The 17,260-nt window shown below is 51.8% G+C and overlaps 1 protein-coding gene and 1 pseudogene across 1 annotated transcript in view; both read right to left on the reverse strand.

The window, feature by feature from the left end:
* Nucleotides 1-17,260, reverse strand: part of LOC129718434 (integrator complex subunit 7-like) — a 1,119,499-nt gene that overhangs the window by 135,392 nt on the left and 966,847 nt on the right. The gene's annotated exons all lie outside the window — the stretch shown is intronic.
* LOC129719345 (5.8S ribosomal RNA) lies at nucleotides 1,214-1,366 on the reverse strand (annotated as a pseudogene).

Below are 17,260 nucleotides of genomic sequence, written 5' to 3' on the forward strand. Positions count from 1 at the left end.
ATTCCCTCAGCCGTGCCAGTTCCGAATTGACTGTTTATTGATGACTGCAGCCCAAGCCGGGAACCATAGCGGGCACGCATACACGAGTGCACACGGCCACACCTGGACAGCCGGGAGTGCCCAGCCACCCCAGTCTTCAGAGCCAATCCTTATAGACTTCTTGGTCCGTGTTTCAAGACGGGTTCCGAAGGTACCTCGATTTGCTCATTGCCGATCGACAGTCCGCCATAACCAAAAACCGGAGTGTGTATGCATGAAAGCATGCAGGACGGTGTTATTGGAGTATGCAAGAAGGCATACAGGACGGTGTCACGCGTAGGGTCCATCACGTGTCTGACTGCACACCACGTGCGTTAGGCTCCGGCTCGCGACGTAGGCCTTCAGAACTGAACGTCGCTACGGTGGAACTAACAACCAGCACCTAGGGGCAACCTGTCGGACCCGATTTGCTGCCACGGGGGCTACAAGCTGTTTGTAATGGATCGCAATGTCCTCTTGTGGTAGGAGATAAATGCCCCGGGGCAAACCGGGTGGGCCCGGCCCAGCCACAGGTGAATATCTCCGCCTCGGATAATCAAGTTCAACGGGCTTGAGCCCTAGGCAGTTTCACGTACTTTTTGACTTTCTATTCAGAGTGCTTTTCAACTTTCCCTCACGGTACTTGTTCGCTATCGGTCTTGTGGTGATATTTAGCTTTAGGAGTTTACCTCCCACTTGGTGCTGCACCATCGAGCAACACGACTCCATGGTAAAATTTTCCAACATCAGCGCCGTTCTACGTGCCTATCACCCTATATGGGAGTAAAAGCCACGTTCAAGTTGAACTTGAATCGGGACTGATTATGATTATGACAGATGACAAAATTTCCAGTACACGGAACCAGGAAGACACCGCACCGGGTATCGCCTCTACGCTCTACCCGTTTCGCTCGCAGCTACTCGGGGAATCCTTGTTAGTTTCTTTTCCTCCCCTTATTAATATGCTTAAATTCAGGGGGTAGTCACACATTATTTGAGGCCTACTTATAGATTATTTGCCGTACTGTACTACCTAGACGCAGCAACCGGCACGTTGCCACACTTGGGTAACGGTTGTACATATCGGCATTGTGGGCGAGCACAATGATCTTCAATGTTTTACCACTAATGAAGGTAGGAAAACATAACTACGCATACGTGCGGAGGGTACACGTATAGTTGCATCGATAAATATAGGCACTCAAAAATGTGTACATCATACTGGGTGTATAATATGCAATATGCGTTCAACTAGTCGGTGTTCATGTGTCTTGCAGTTCACATTCTGACGCGCATTTAGCTGCGGTCTTCATCGATCCACGAGCCGATCGATCTCCTGCCTGGGGTTTTTTTCGGAAAATATCAACAATAGCACAAAACATATCAAAACAAAAAAAAAAATTACGCACTGTGCCTCCGGCTCGCACCACTAGTCTGAAACGGATTTCGCATGGGACCACTACCATACGCCGAGAGAGACTAACGATGGCCCGTACCACCCGTGCGCACAAGCAGGCAAAGCAAGCGCACGATGACAGTAGTAAAGAGCAAAACACTCAATGATAGGACGTGATTGTTTCTACGCGACGCGCACGGGAAGCGCACGCGCAGTGGACCCACGTACTTGAGTCCTATGGCCAGTCGATTCGCACGATATGCATCAGTAATGATCCTTCCGCAGGTTCACCTACGAAAACCTTGTTACGACTTTTACTTCCTCTAAATCGTCAAGTTCGGTCAACTTCAGCGAGTCAAATGCAATCCGCGAGGGACCAACAAATGTTCACTTCCAGAGACCTCACTAAATAATCCATCGGTAGTAGCGACGGGCGGTGTGTACAAAGGGCAGGGACGTAATCAACGCTAGCTAATGACCAACACTTACTGGGAATTCCAGGTTCATATGGACCGTTTCAATCCATAATCCCGACTAAATGAGCATTTCAGTGATTTCCCGTCCCTTTCGGGATAGGGTACACGCTGCTGCTCACATTGTAGCGCGCGTGCAGCCCAGAACATCTAAGGGCATCACGGACCTGTTATCGCTCAATCTCATTTTGCTGAACACAAAGCGTCCCATTAAGTAGAAGTCAACCTCGAGAAGTTGACGTATTATTAGGTCACACTACATCGTCGGTCGAAAGCACCGATGACCTCACGGATCAGACCGACCGGAAGACCGACCACCACCGCGAAACCGGGTCCAACCGAACGGGATCGTCATATGACTACTGACAACGTTATATTTAATTGATTGAGTCACGTTCGTTACCGGAATTAACCAGACAAATCACTCCACGAACTAAGAACGGCCATGCACTACTACCCTTAACTTTGAGAAAGAGCTTTTAATCTGTCTTACCTCAATAAGTTCGGACCTGGTAAGTTTTCCCGTGTTGAGTCAAATTAAGCCGCAGGCTCCACTCCTGGTGGTGCCCTTCCGTCAATTCCCTTAAGTTTCAACTTTGCAACCATACTTCCCCCGGAACCTGATTTTGGTTTCCCGGAAGCTACTGAGAGCACCAAAATGTAGCGTCTCCTAATTGCTAATTGGCATAGTTCACGGTTAGAACTAGGGCGGTATCTAATCGCCTTCGATCCTCTAACTTTCGTTCTTGATTAATGAAAGCATCCATGGCAAATGCTTTTGCTAATTAGCTAATCCTACGACGGTCTACGAGTTTCACCTCTCGCGCCGTAATACTGATGCTTCCAACTACTTCTGTTAATCATTACCTCTTGATCTATATCACAAACCAACGAATATTGAGACCGAGGTCATATTCCATTATTCCATGCAAGATTATTCACGGCCATAGTAGTAGCCTGCTTTGAGCACTCTAATTTGTTCAAGGTAATAGCAGCTGGGCTTGTGGGAAACGCCATCACCCGATGAAAGGCATCAGACGCCACTGAACGGCGGGCGAACGCGATGCACGCGCAAACGCACACCGGCCTGCAAATGCACCGCACACCCAGTCTTATAGTCGCAGCAATCCAGTGACCTACGATCATTATCCGATGTAGCACCCGTGTTGGACAAGAATAAAGTTTGAACGTTTTAACCGCAACAATTTTAATATACGCTAGTGGAGCTGGAATTACCGCGGCTGCTGGCACCAGACTTGCCCTTCACTTGATCCTTGTTGAAGGATTTATGCTCAACTCATTCCAATCATAAGACATCATACAAGAGCCTTATATTGTTATTTCTCGTCACCACCTCCCCGAGCCGGGATTGGGTAATTTACGCGCCTGCTGCCTTCCTTGGATGTGGTAGCTATTTCTCAGGCTCCCTCTCCGGAATCGAACCCTGATTCCCCGTTACCCGTTGCAACCATGGTAGTCCTCTATACTACCATCAATAGTTGATAGGGTAGATATTTGAAAGATCTGTCGTCGGTGCTAGACCATACGATCAACAAAATTATCCAGATTTCAACTCAACACGTCACGTAGGACGATTGGTTTGACTAATAATTGCGCAGGTTCCGCGAGGTCCCTGCATTACGCTTGTATTAGCTCTAGATTTTCCACAGTTATCCAAGTAACTAGTTCAATGATATTGTAAATTATAGCTGTTAAACTGAGGCTTATGCCGTTTCACATCAAATCTGTTCGTACTTAGACAAGCATGGCTTAACTTTTGAGACAAGCGTATATTACTGGTAGGATCAACCAGAATTCATTTTACTCGCTCATAAACGCTCTGACGTGCCCTGATCGATTGCGGCGTCTTTGCAACGCACGCGCTCTCCCAATAGATGTGTCCCTCAAGCGGGCCTTGTGTGCGCATATTACTCATGTGTGTGTATAGTGGTCCCCGTGGTTCTGTGGTTAGCGATGTCGGTCGGCTAGCTCTCCCACACGGTTGTGATATCGGGTTCGATTCCCGATCGAGTCGAGGATCTTTTTGAGCTGGAAATTTTCTCGACTCAGCACTGGGGCACGGTGTATCGTTGTACTTATTCTACAACATGCAAAATGTGCCGAAAACAATATCGATAACGAATTCTCTTGACTAATCTAGTTGATCGAGACCGCATTAGTCCCCAGGCTAGCGTGCGATATTATTGTTTATTGTGTATATGTGAACCCCACGGGTTCGAATTAGCACTGGCACAGAGTCGTTCGAAACAGGCTCGTTTACTGGCTCTAATTGCGCTTTTAAGCGTTGCTTTAGCGAATCTAAATGCGGCACTGCGTTCCGCTCTTTGCTCGTCGGAACGTGCGCGTTGCATCCTCCGTCTTGCACGGAGGCATGCACTGCGTAGGCCTGCTATCGTATCGCTCCACCAGTCGGTGGCCTACCCTCTCTAGGCGGACGAGACCTAGGCATCGTGGCGTCGCACGCCCATGACAGTATCGAATTTAGATGGTCCACACCCGGGAGCAGTTCACTCCCTTCGTGCTTCCATCTAATTGCCTGCCCAAAAACATCTGCATCGAAATGCAATGTTTTCCAGCCGTAGAAGGATTGGTTTCCCTACTCGCTGCTTGCTTCCGCACGCCTACCTCATAGCGGACCGATTGGTGGTCGCTAGTCATGTAGCTGTCGTCTACCCTCCAGTTCGTGATCAGTCCCGGGCTGCAGAACGTCACATCGATAATCGATTCCGCACTATTTCTACTGTAGGTGCATTTTGTACCAACGTTAGCCATAGGCCCGTCAGTTCCACGGTTGCTTGATCGACCATCTGTGCGAACGTTTCGGTAGACCAACATGGCGGAGCATAGCAACTGCAGTAGAATACTCCATCCACTTTGGCTATAACGTACCCCTCTCTGGAGGTCGACACAATCTCCTGAACCGGGGACCTGCCTGTCGTGCAAATGGCCGTCTTCCCAGACTTGTCCGATACCCAGTTACCGTTTCCGGTTGGGATGCGGTATGGGTCCGAGACGATGACCACGTCCGACAACGACTCAGCAGCTGCTTGGTGTAGCAACTGCTGCGCCGCATAGCAGTGATTCAGGTTTAACTGTATCACCTTCAGGCCTGTCCGTGCAGCCGGACACTTGGGACCTCCCATGGCGTGTTTGGCGTCCCGTTTACCGGTGCAACGCACGCGCTCTCCCAATAGATGTGTCCCTCAAGCGGGCCTTGTGTGCGCATATTACTCATGTGTGTGTATGGTGGTCCCCGTGGTTCTGTGGTTAGCGATGTCGGTCGGCTAGCTCTCCCACACGGTTGTGATATCGGGTTCAATTCCCGATCGAGTCGAGGATCTTTTCGAGCTGGAAATTTTCTCGACTCAGTACTGGGGCACGGTGTATCGATGTACTTATTCTACAACATGCAAAATGTGCCGAAAACAATATCGATAACGAATTCTCTTGACTAATCTAGTTGATCGAGACCGCATTAGCCCCCAGGCTAGCGTGCGATATTATTGTTTATTGCGTATATCGCTCCATACAACCTCACCGCAATGCTTTTCCATCGTATCGTTCAACCTCTTTCGCATTCCATCCGATATACGTGGAATGCGGATATCAGCGAAAACCAAACGCAGTCTATCCGTTCCCGTATATCGGAAGCATAACACTCGTCAAAAGATTCCCACTTTGCGCGCTTACCACACACATTTGTGGGTCGGCATTCTCGGTTGGGGTCATAATACATGCTACTGCCGCTACATTTGTAACGTGGTAGCCGTATAACATTCATACACTTCCCTCTCGAGTGTACAGTGCCCATACGCTGCACTACCATGCACACATATGTATTCAGCCCACCGCAGCGAGCATCAAGTACGCCAAATTTAAGCATCGCCACTTGTACTTACACAAGGCCGGTGTAAAGTACCACACTTCGCCCTTCGAGATCGAGAATCTTAGCTAACCTACTGGCCGGTTCCCCGGTTACCGAACCCGCGTGGTGCCATGGTGGTAGCGTAAGAAGCTTCACAAAGTTAGCTGCGATGCTACTTGACTGCTCGATGTCAGTAAGGCGTACTTTTTCGATATCAACCTTAGTGTTGGGGCTTGCCAATCTGCTGGCTAGGATTCGGAGGATTTTCTTCCGTATACGGAGACACGGCCCAGAAAGGCTTCAGACTGGTCTTCCACACCAGCGGTTCAAACACCACGGAATAATATGGCCTTCTTCCCGTCAAATTCAGATTGGCGATATCAAGTAAAAAGAAACGCACAGGCCTTGTAGAGTGCAAAAATTTGATCCGTCTTCTTTTGGGGTTTATTCGGTACTGTCCTTACATTCTATCATTTATAATCTATCACCTATCTATCGATCTTCGTGTGACAATGCGTTCTTACTCTCGTTCTCTTATCAGTGGATGAATTTTAGATGTGTTTCATTGTAATAGTATCGTATCTTTAGGGTGATTCATTTAATTAGTTTTAGTTATACTGTAGCGTAAGTAATTAAGATAAATTTAAGAATATAGCGTTAGGTTTAGATTAGGATTTAGTTTAATTAAATTCAAATTTGATATTAAGCTCTAAGTAACTAATATTATATATGAATTTTGAACACTTAGGCTCAGACACCCACCTATAAATACGAAAATGTATAATAATTACAGAGTTCGACAGTTTTTTGCGCACACCTGGGAAGACAAAACACCGGCACGTAGTGTATCTTCCCGTACACCGTGCTTGGCATGATCGATCGTCATCGTCGCGGGCATACAATCAATGTCACGTAGACGGCACATAGTGAACCAACCCGTATACAGTGCTTGGCATGATCGATCGTCATCATTGCGTGTAGCTGAGTATCCAAACACCCGGACTGTGGTGTATGTCTCGGGTGCGATGAATGATAATGTCACGTAGCCGGCACGTAGTGTACCATCCCGTATACAGTGCTTGGCATGATCGACCGTCATCATCGCGTGCTGAGTATCCAAACACCCGGACTGTGGTGTATGTCTGCTTTTACCCATGCTGAGCAACCTTAAGCTGAACAGCTAAAGCCCTTGGTCTCCCCGGGACCGCCGTTAGGCACTACTTCAGGGAGAGGGCCCGTCGTGCTTTTCGCACTTACCTCTATGGGCAGCAGAGCAGCCTATACAGGCCAGTTAGTTAACCATTAACTAACTGGGGAAAATCGATCGAAAATACGAACGATCTGTGATGCGGCCGTGATGACCGCATCCCAGATATCCCTATTTTCGCACATCCTACGCACGATGTTCTCTGGCGTGGTGTCTATCCCACTTATTGCCAGCATTTCGTACCTTATTCGCTCGAAACGCGGTCATGTGAAGAACACATGCTCAGCGCTTTTTTCCGCACCCGTACAAGCGGGGCACATAGGGGACTCGGCGTACCCGAACCTATGCAGGTACTGGTGTCCATCCCACTTATTGCCAGCATTTCGTACCTTATTCGCTCGAAACGCGGGCATGTGAAGAACACATGCTCCGCGCTTTTTTCCGCACCCGTACAAGCGGGGCACATAGGGGACTCGGCGTACCCGAACCTATGCAGGTACTGCCTAAAGCAGCCATGGCCTAACATGATCTGTGTCAGATGGAAGGTTACTTCCCCATGGCGCCTATTAATCCAGCATGCTAACTCTGGAATGAGTCGGTGTGTCCATCTACCTTTTGTAGAGTTGGACCACTCCCGCTGCCACCTGGCCATTGAAGATGACCGTATGGTGTTGCGTATACCCCTCGTGTCGCGTTGGTCGAAGCACTCTACATCCTCTTTGACGATGATGCTGATGGGCATCATGCCAGCCAGGACGCAAACCGCCTCGTACGACACTGTTCGGTATGCGCACGCGACCCTTAGGCACATAAACCTGTACGTACTCTCGAGTTTGCCGCGATGGCAGGAGGTACTCAATACCTTGGACCACACTGGTCCTCCATACCTGAGTATGGACGTGGTCACGCTAGCAAGGACTTTGCGCCTGCTGCTACGGACCGCCGAGCTGTTTGCCATCATGTGAGATAGCGCTGGCACAGCCATGGAAGCTTTCTTGCAGGTATACTCGACGTGGCTCCCGAACGTGAGCTTGTCGTCGATCATAACCCCCAGAAGCTTCAGCGAGCGTTTTGAGGCGATAGTGCATGCACCAGCACTGATCGATGCCTCCTGCTCCGACTTTCTGTTATTTACGACAATAACTTCAGTCTTATGGTGCGCTAGCTCCAGTTTCCTGGAGTGCATCCAGTCTTCCACTACGCGCATTGATAGCGCGTACTTTAACTCTACCTCTCTAATTGACTCGCCATAGACCTCAAGAGTTATGTCATCGTCGAAGCCCACGATCACCACCCCTGGAGGGAGTGTTAGTTTTAACACGCCGTCATACATGGCGTTCCACAGTATCGGGCCCAGGATGGAACCTTGCGGTACACCTGCGGTAACTGGATTGCTTTTCTGACCCTCGTTTGTGTTATACACTAGCACTCGATTCTGAAAGTAGTTACCCAGAATCTTGTACAGCGGCGTCGGCACTCTGAGACTCTGTAGCGCTAAGGCTATGGAGTCTCAGCTGGCACTGTTAAACGCGTTCTTCACGTCGAGCGTGACGATCGCGCAGTGACGAATGCCCCTCCTTTTGCGTTGGATTGCAACCTCAGCCGTTCTGGTGACGGAGAGGATTGCATCCACCGTGGACCTACCTTTTCGAAAACCGAACTGGTTGCTTGATAGACCGTTCTCACTTTCTGTATATTTCACCAGTCTATTGAGGTTTACCGTCTCAAGCACCTTGCCCGCCGTGTCCAGCAGGCAGATTGGTCTGTATGCCGATGGGTCACCTGGTGGTTTCCCAACCTTCGGCAACAGCACCAGCCTCTGGCGCTTCCACACGTCCGGGAAGAGGCAGTCGTCAAGGCATTTCTGCAGGACCGCCCTGAACAACCCGGGGGCTTCTTTGATGGCCAAGTTCGGGATTCCGTCTGGTCCCAGAGCCTTGCCTACCTTCAGGAAGTTTGCGATCTCGATCAATTCATCTTCTGTCACCCTTACCGCATCGTCTGCCTCTGCACGGCTGCCGTCACTCACGGTTGGTGGTGACTCGTCAGCCGGAGGCCAGGGACTGGAGGAGGTCGAGTTGACGGCCGCGCACTGCATACGCAAGGTTGAGGACTGGATGCGCTCCAGGAAACTGGAGCTCGCGCATCATAAGACGGAGGTCACGGTTGTGAACAACCGTAAATCGGAGCAACAGGCGGTGGTCAGAGTCGGAGACTGCACCATCACCTCGAAGCGATCCCCGAAGCTCTTGGGGGTTATGGTGGACGACAAGCTCACGTTCGGGAGTCACGTCGACTATGCCTGTAAGAGGGCCTCATCGGCTATTGCAGCACTATCTCGTATGATGTCCAATAGCTTAGCGGTTTATGGCAGCAAGCGAAGACTTCTTGCCAGCGTGGTTTCGTCCATACTTTGGTATGGTGGGCCAGTGTGGTCCAGAGCGCTAGGTACTAACAGTTACCGTGGTAAACTGGAAAGTACCTACAGGCTCATGTGCCTGAGAGTTGCGAGTGCGTATCGTACGGTGTCATACGGTGTGTCATGCGGTGTCCCCCATGTGTCCAGAGTGCGGGGAGGAGGAGGAGACTGCTGAGCATGTCTTCTTCGTATGCCCCCGTTTCGTAAGAGCAAAGAGCAACATGATGGCTGTGAGCGGGCCTGGCACTACTCCGGACAATCTAGTCCGGAGGATGTGCGACGACCCGTACATCTGGAACGCGGTCTGTGCGGCCGCCTCTCAGGTTGTTCTGGAGCTGCAACGTGTGTGGCGGGTCAACCACCAACACGCCAGTGGTAGCTAATTACCAGTCTCCAGGTAGTTAGCTAGGAGCTTATAAGAGTAAAGAGGGTGCATCACGCACAAAAGCCACTCCCCGACGTAATACTTAACCGTCGTTCCGGGAAGACCAGGGCTGGAGACTGGAGGGGTTTTAGTGGGTCGGGACAGGGATCAGTAGGTGCCTGGGCGAGTGTAACTACCCCAGCATCTCTCCCCCAGTCTCATCCCCACACCCTGAGTTCTCTTCTCAGGTGTGTTTGCAGATTTTCCCGCCACCTTTAAAAAAAAAAACACACCCATCGGTGGTCACACAGCGCGTGCATGGCCTCGACGGTCGCCAGGCGTGGACCCGTGATGGCTTGCAGCTCGGCCAAAAGCAAGGGTAGTCCGATAGGATCGAAACATACACCTCTCTGCAACTCGCAACTCCCAGCCTGTAAACCTATCGTTTGTAGGGGGTCTCAGGTATCGAAATCATGTATTGATGCTTAGCAGCGCCACCGACGTTCCAGTATCTCAGACACTAGTCGTATGGCGCCGCGCAAGGGCTCTGTCTGATGAGAGCAGTAATAAGATGCCAACGTGGTAATCACACTAGCAGATCTTGTAGGTTTCTAGGCCACTTGATCAACGACCACCTATAGGAGGAGAGGCGTTCAGGCATAATCCAACGAACGTAGCGTTATACCATTGTCCGGTCGAACTAGTATTGTGCCATTGGTTCGCACCTGTGGTTCCTCTCGTACTGCACAGGAGTTCTGTTAAGATAGCGGCTGGAAGGGGGACCCATTTAACATCAAGATGAACACATTCAAAACGAAAGAGACGAGGGCGGAGGGATTACAAAATCCCTTCGCAAGAGGTGGCATCCAGCGGTCTCCGCAGAAGAAGGCTGAGACGGATGCGGCGAAGTCTGGAGGTGGAAAAACGGCGAATCCGTCAGTGTCCACATTAGACATCTCGGTAGACGGTTCCTTGCTAGTCAAGGCCGTCGAAAGGTGTATGGACACGCGGCCAAGAGTGGCGGCGCTGTCTGAACAACTCGATGCCATAATCGAGTTCTTGGCGAACAGGCGAAACATCGCTGGCGACCTGAAGCAGAGCCTCCTCCTGCTTCGGAGCACCATTGATGAAGCCAGAAAGGAGCACGAAGAACTCGTAGCTCGGGTGAAGGCGGCCGAGAAAGGGGCCAGGACCGGGAGGGCGACTGCATCTAAAGAGGTTCAGACAGACGCCCCCTCGTTCGCGGGTCGCTAAGCGAACGAGGCAGTCCCCGGGGGAAATGGCCCCCGGAACACCAAGAAACGATTGGTCGTGCTACTCCCACGGGAACACACGCCAACCGGTTCAAGGTCCACCGCGGAAAAGGCACAGGTGGAGGCTACGGGCAACCCTTGGACTACCGTAGAGGGTAGGAAGCGTCGGGAAGGTGCGACGCGACATGATGGCGGAGCGGCCAGAGGACCAAAAAAGGCCAAAAAGGCGCGGAGTAGGGGTGATGCCCTCATACTCAAGACGGATGGGTCGAAGTACTCAGAAGTCTTGAAGAAGATGAGGGGGGAAACCCAGCTCAAGGATCTGGGGGCGGATGTGCGGAGTATCCGCCGATCTCGCACTGGCGAGATGATACTTGAGCTCCGGAAGGACGCCAAGAACAAGGGGGCTACCTACAAAACGGTAGCTGAAAAGGTCCTAGGGAAGGAGGTGCAAGTGCGGGCACTCACCTCAGAAGTGACTCTCCAGCTTAAAAACCTGGACGAAATCACTGAGGGGTGCGACATTGCACAAGCCCTTAAAGCGAAGTGCGGGGTGGAGGTGGCTAAGGAGTCAATCCGCCTCCGCAAAGGCCCGGCGGGGACCCAGATAGCTACCTTCCGACTACCGTCGGCGTACGCTAACCTGGCCCTGAAAGAGGGCAAGTTGAAGGTCGGCTGGTTTGTATGTCCTCTGGGCATACTCGAGCAACCAGACATTTGCTTCCGGTGCTTCGAGGGCGGGCATAAGTCCTGGACCTGCAAGGGGCCCGATAGGAGCCAGCTGTGCAGGCGATGTGGAGGTGCAGGCCATAAAGCAAAGGACTGTGGGGAGTCTCTCAAGTGCATGGTATGTTCCGGGAAACGGGACGCCAAACACTGTATGGGAGGCCCCAGGTGCCCAGCCGGTAAGCCGGCTGCGAAACCACGGGCGTGAGGGTGACGCAACTGAACCTGAACCATTGCTTCGCGGCTAAGCAGCTGCTACACCAAGCAGCCACTGAGTCGTTGTCGGACATCGCCGTCATATCGGATCCCTACCGCATCCCTCCCGGAAACGGTAACTGGGTTGCGGAGAGGTCCAGTTTGGCGGTCATATGTACGACGAGCAAGTTCCCGGTTCAGGAGGTTGTCTCAACCTCAGAAGAAGGGTACGTAGTTGCTAAGGTGAACGGAGTGTTCTACTGCAGTTGCTATGCTCCGCCACGTTGGTCTACCGAAAGGTTCATCCAGATGGTCGACCTCCTATCCATGGAGCTAACGGGCCAAACGCCGTTGGTGGTGGCGGGCGACTTCAACGCTTGGGCTGTTGAGTGGGGAAGTCGCTTCACGAACCAGAGGGGCCAGATCCTGTTGGGGGCTTTTGCAAAGCTCAACCTTGATCTGGCCAACGTTGGAAACAAAAGTACATTTGGCAGAAATGGCGCGGAGTCGATCATCGACGTGACGTTCTCCAGCCCAGGACTGATCAAGAACTGGAGGGTAGACGATGGCTACACTAATAGCGACCACCAGGCGGTCTGTTATAGTGTAGACAACAACGAGAGGCGGCAAGCGACGGGTAGAGCCAACACTCCGACCGTTCGCGGGTGGAAGACATCTCACTTTGATGCCGAGGTATTCGAAGAGGCAATGAGAAGGGAGCGCGAGGGGGGCAGTTGGCTCCGCTCGATTGCTGACCAACTAGTTGCTATGCTATCGCGAGCGTGCGACGCCACCATGCCTAGGACTCGCCAACCTAGGAATGGAAAGCCACCGGTTTACTAGTGGACGGACGCGATAGCGGACCTTCGCAGTGCGTGCCTCCGTGCAAGACGGAGGATGCAGCGTGCGCGAAACGAAGAAGAGAGGACAGAGCGCCGCGCAGCATTCAGTTCGGCAAGATCGATGCTAAAGAGTGCGATAAAGGCCAGTAAGAGGGCCTGCTTCGATAGGCTATGTGCGAGTGCCAATACAAATCCGTGGGGTGACGCCTACAGGATCGTAATGGCCAAGACTAAAGGCGCGCTGGCGCCTGCAGAGCGATCACCAGCGATGCTGGAGCGTATCATCGAGGGACTCTTTCCACGCCACGAGCCAAGTCCTTGGCATCCGGCGGTCGAGTCTCACGTCCGACGTTCCAGTATCTGAGACATAGACCAGAGATGGTCGGCCAACCTGCCGAGCATTCAATCCGTGAGCGACTACAGCCGTGTCGAGGCAGGGGAGGAGGCAAGGGTTACGAATGAGGAACTCATCGTGATCGCCAAATCCCTAAAGGTGAGCAAGGCACCGGGACCGGATGGTATCCCTAACCTGGCGATCAGGCTGGCGATAAAAACGGCCCCCGGGCTGTTCAGGGCAGTCATGCAGAGGTGCCTGGATGACTGTCTCTTTCCGGACAGGTGTAAGCGGCAGAGACTGGTCTTATTGCCGAAGGCTGGCAAACCGCCAGGGGACCCATCGGCATATAGGCCTATCTGCCTATTGGACACCGCGGGCAAGGTGCTTGAGAGGATCATCCTCAACAGACTGGTGAGGTACACGGAGGGTGTACACGGTCTGGCAAGTAACCAGTTCGGCTTCCGGAAGGGCAGGTCCACGCTGGACGCAATCTCTTCCGTCATCAAGACGGCGGAGGTAGCAATCCAGCGCAAGAGAAGGGGAATACGCTACTGCGCAATCGTCACGCTCGACGTGAAGAATGCGTTCGAAAGTGCCAGTTGGGACTCCATAGCGCTCGCGCTCAGGAGCATCCATGTACCGGTGTCGCTGTACAAGATTCTGGAAAATTATTTCCAGAATCGAGTACTTGTTTACGACACGGAGGAGGGTCAGAAGTGCGTCCCAATTACCGCAGGAGTTCCGCAAGGTTCTATCCTGGGCCCGGTGTTGTGGAATGTCATGTATGACGGAGTGTTGAAACTCAAGTTCCCTGTAGGTGTTGTGATCGTCGGCTTTGTAGACGACATAACGCTGGAGGTTTACGGCGAGTCTATCGAGGAGGTCGAGTTGACGGCCGCACACTGCATACGCAAGGTTGAGGACTGGATGCGCTCCAGGAAACTGGAGCTCGCGCATCATAAGACGGAGGTCACGGTTGTGAACAACCGTAAATCGGAGCAACAGGCGGTGGTCAGAGTCGGAGACTGCACCATCACCTCGAAGCGATCCCTGAAGCTCTTGGGGGTTATGGTGGACGACAAGCTCACGTTCGGGAGTCACGTCGACTATGCCTGTAAGAGGGCCTCATCGGCTATTGCAGCACTATCTCGTATGATGTCCAATAGCTCAGCGGTTTATGGCAGCAAGCGAAGACTTCTTGCCAGCGTGGTTTCGCCCATACTTTGGTATGGTGGGCCAGTGTGGTCCAGAGCGCTAGGTACTAACAGTTACCGTGGTAAACTGGAAAGTACCTACAGGCTCATGTGCCTGAGAGTTGCGAGTGCGTATCGTACGGTGTCATACGGTGTGTCATGCGGTGTCCCCCATGTGTCCCGAGTGCGTGGAGGAGGAGACTGCTGAGCGTTTCGTAAGAGCAAAGAGCAACATGATAGCTGTGAGCGGGCCTGGCACTATTCCGGACAATCTAGTCCGGAGGATGTGCGACGACCTGTACATCTGGAACGCGGTCTGTGCGGCCGCCTCTCAGGTTGTTCTGGAGCTGCAACGTGTGTGGCGGGTCAACCACCAACACGCCAGTGGTAGCTAATTACCAGTCTCCAGGTAGTTAGCTAGGAGGTTATAAGAGTAAAGAGGGTGCATCACGCACAAAAGCCACTCCCCGACGCAATACTTAACCGTCGTTCCGGGAAGACCAGGGCTGGAGCCTGGAGGGGTTTTAGTGGGTCGGGACAGGGATCAGTAGGTGCCTGGGCGAGTGTAACTACCCCAGCATCTCTCCCCCAGTCTCATCCCCACACCCTGAGTTCTCTTCTCAGGTGTGTTTGCTGATTTCCCCGCCACCTTTAAAAAAAAAACACACCCATCGGTGGTCACACAGCGCGTGCATGGCCTCGACGGTCGCCAGGCGTCGACCCGTGATGGCTTGCAGCTCGGCCAAAAGCAAGGGTAGTCCGATAGGATCGAAACATACACCTCTCTGCAACTCGCAACTCCCAGCCTGTAAACCTATCGTTTGTAGGGGGTCTCAGGTATCGAAATCATATATTGATGCTTAGCAGCGCCACCGACGTTCCAGTATCTCAGACACTAGTTTTATGGCGCCGCGCAAGGGCTCTGTCTGATGAGAGCAGTAATAAGATGCCAACGTGGTAATCACACTAGCAGATCTTGTAGGTTTCTAGGCCACATGATCAACGACCACCTATAGGAGGAGAGGCGTTCAGGCATAATCCAACGAACGTAGCGTTATACCATTGTCCGGTCGAACTAGTATTGTGCCATTGGTTCGCACCTGTGGTTCCTCTCGTACTGCACAGGAGTTCTGTTAAGACAGCGGCTACGCATACACCAGTAGGGTAAAACTAATCTGTCTCACGACGGTCTAAACCCACCTCACGTTCCCTTGAAAGGGTGAACAATCCTACGCTTTGTGAATTTTGCTTCACAATGAAAGGAAGACCCGACATCGAAGGATCAAAAAGCCACGTCGCTATGAACGCTTGGCAGCCAGTTATCTCTGTGGTAACTTTTCTGACACCTTTTGCCTAAAACTTTTTAAACCAAAAGGATCGTGAGGCCTAGCTTTCGCTGTCTCAATATGTACTGAACATCGAGATCAAGCCAGCTTTTGTCCTTATGCTCAGCATGTGGTTTCTGTCCACACTGAGCTGACCTTTGGACACCTCCGTTATTGTTTTGGAGATGTATCGCCCCAGTCAAACTCCGCACCTGGCACTGTCCATGACTTGGAGTATTCAGATGTCTTACTGACATTGGCGTACTGTATGAAAGTTGAGCTGCGGCCTTACCGCTCATGAGCAGGGTTCTACTACCGGGAACCGAAACACCGCCATACCCAGCAACAAAGCCACGCACGCCAGATGCCGAGCCCGTTTCGAATCTCCCGCTAGGACATGGAACGGCGAGGCTCGACAGGCTCCGTCTTCTACATTATAGCCAGAAATGACGACATGACTGAACGTTGAACAGGAAACCTTATGCCGACCGGTAGTAATAACCCCAGCACTTGTTCCACCTAATCATGTAAGTAAGACAACCGTAAGAGTAGTGGTATCTCATTGACGCCGGAGAGATAATATTTTACCTCGGCTCCCACCTATTCTGCACCTCTTATATCACCTTACAATGCCAGACTAGAGTCAAGCTCAACAGGGTCTTCTTTCCCCGCAAGTGTTTCCAAGCCCGTTCCCTTGGCTGTGGTTTCGCTAGATAGTAGATAGGGACAGAGGGAATCTCGTTAATCCATTCATGCGCGTCACTAATTAGATGACGAGGCATTTGGCTACCTTAAGAGAGTCATAGTTACACCCGCCGATTACCCGCGCTTGCTTGAATTTCTTCACGTTGACATTCAGAGCACTGGGCATCAAATTGTGTCAACACCTGCGAAGGCCTTCACAATGCTATGTTTTAATTAGACAGTCGGATTCCCTCAGCCGTGCCAGTTCCGAATTGACTGTTTATTGATGACTGCAGCCCAAGCCGGGAACCATAGCGGGCACGCATACACGAGTGCACACGGCCACACCTGGACAGCCGGGAGTGCCCAGCCACCCCAGTCTTCAGAGCCAATCCTTATAGACTTCTTGGTCCGTGTTTCAAGACGGGTTCCGAAGGTACCTCGATTTGCTCATTGCCGATCGACAGTCCGCCATAACCAAAAACCGGAGTGTGTATGCATGAAAGCATGCAGGACGGTGTTATTGGAGTATGCAAGAAGGCATACAGGACGGTGTCACGCGTAGGGTCCATCACGTGTCTGACTGCACACCACGTGCGTTAGGCTCCGGCTCGCGACGTAGGCCTTCAGAACTGAACGTCGCTACGGTGGAACTAACAACCAGCACCTAGGGGCAACCTGTCGGACCCGATTTGCTGCCACGGGGGCTACAAGCTGTTTGTAATGGATCGCAATGTCCTCTTGTGGTAGGAGATAAATGCCCCGGGGCAAACCGGGTGGGCCCGGCCCAGCCACAGGTGAATATCTCCGCCTCGGATAATCAAGTTCAACGGGCTTGAGCCCTAGGCAGTTTCACGTACTTTTTGACTTTCTATTCAGAGTGCTTTTCAACTTTCCCTCACGGTACTTGTTCGCTATCGGTCTTGTGGTGATATTTAGCTT

This window comes from Wyeomyia smithii, chromosome 1, assembly GCF_029784165.1.
Source record: "Wyeomyia smithii strain HCP4-BCI-WySm-NY-G18 chromosome 1, ASM2978416v1, whole genome shotgun sequence".
NCBI classification, from domain to species: domain Eukaryota; kingdom Metazoa; phylum Arthropoda; class Insecta; order Diptera; family Culicidae; genus Wyeomyia; species Wyeomyia smithii.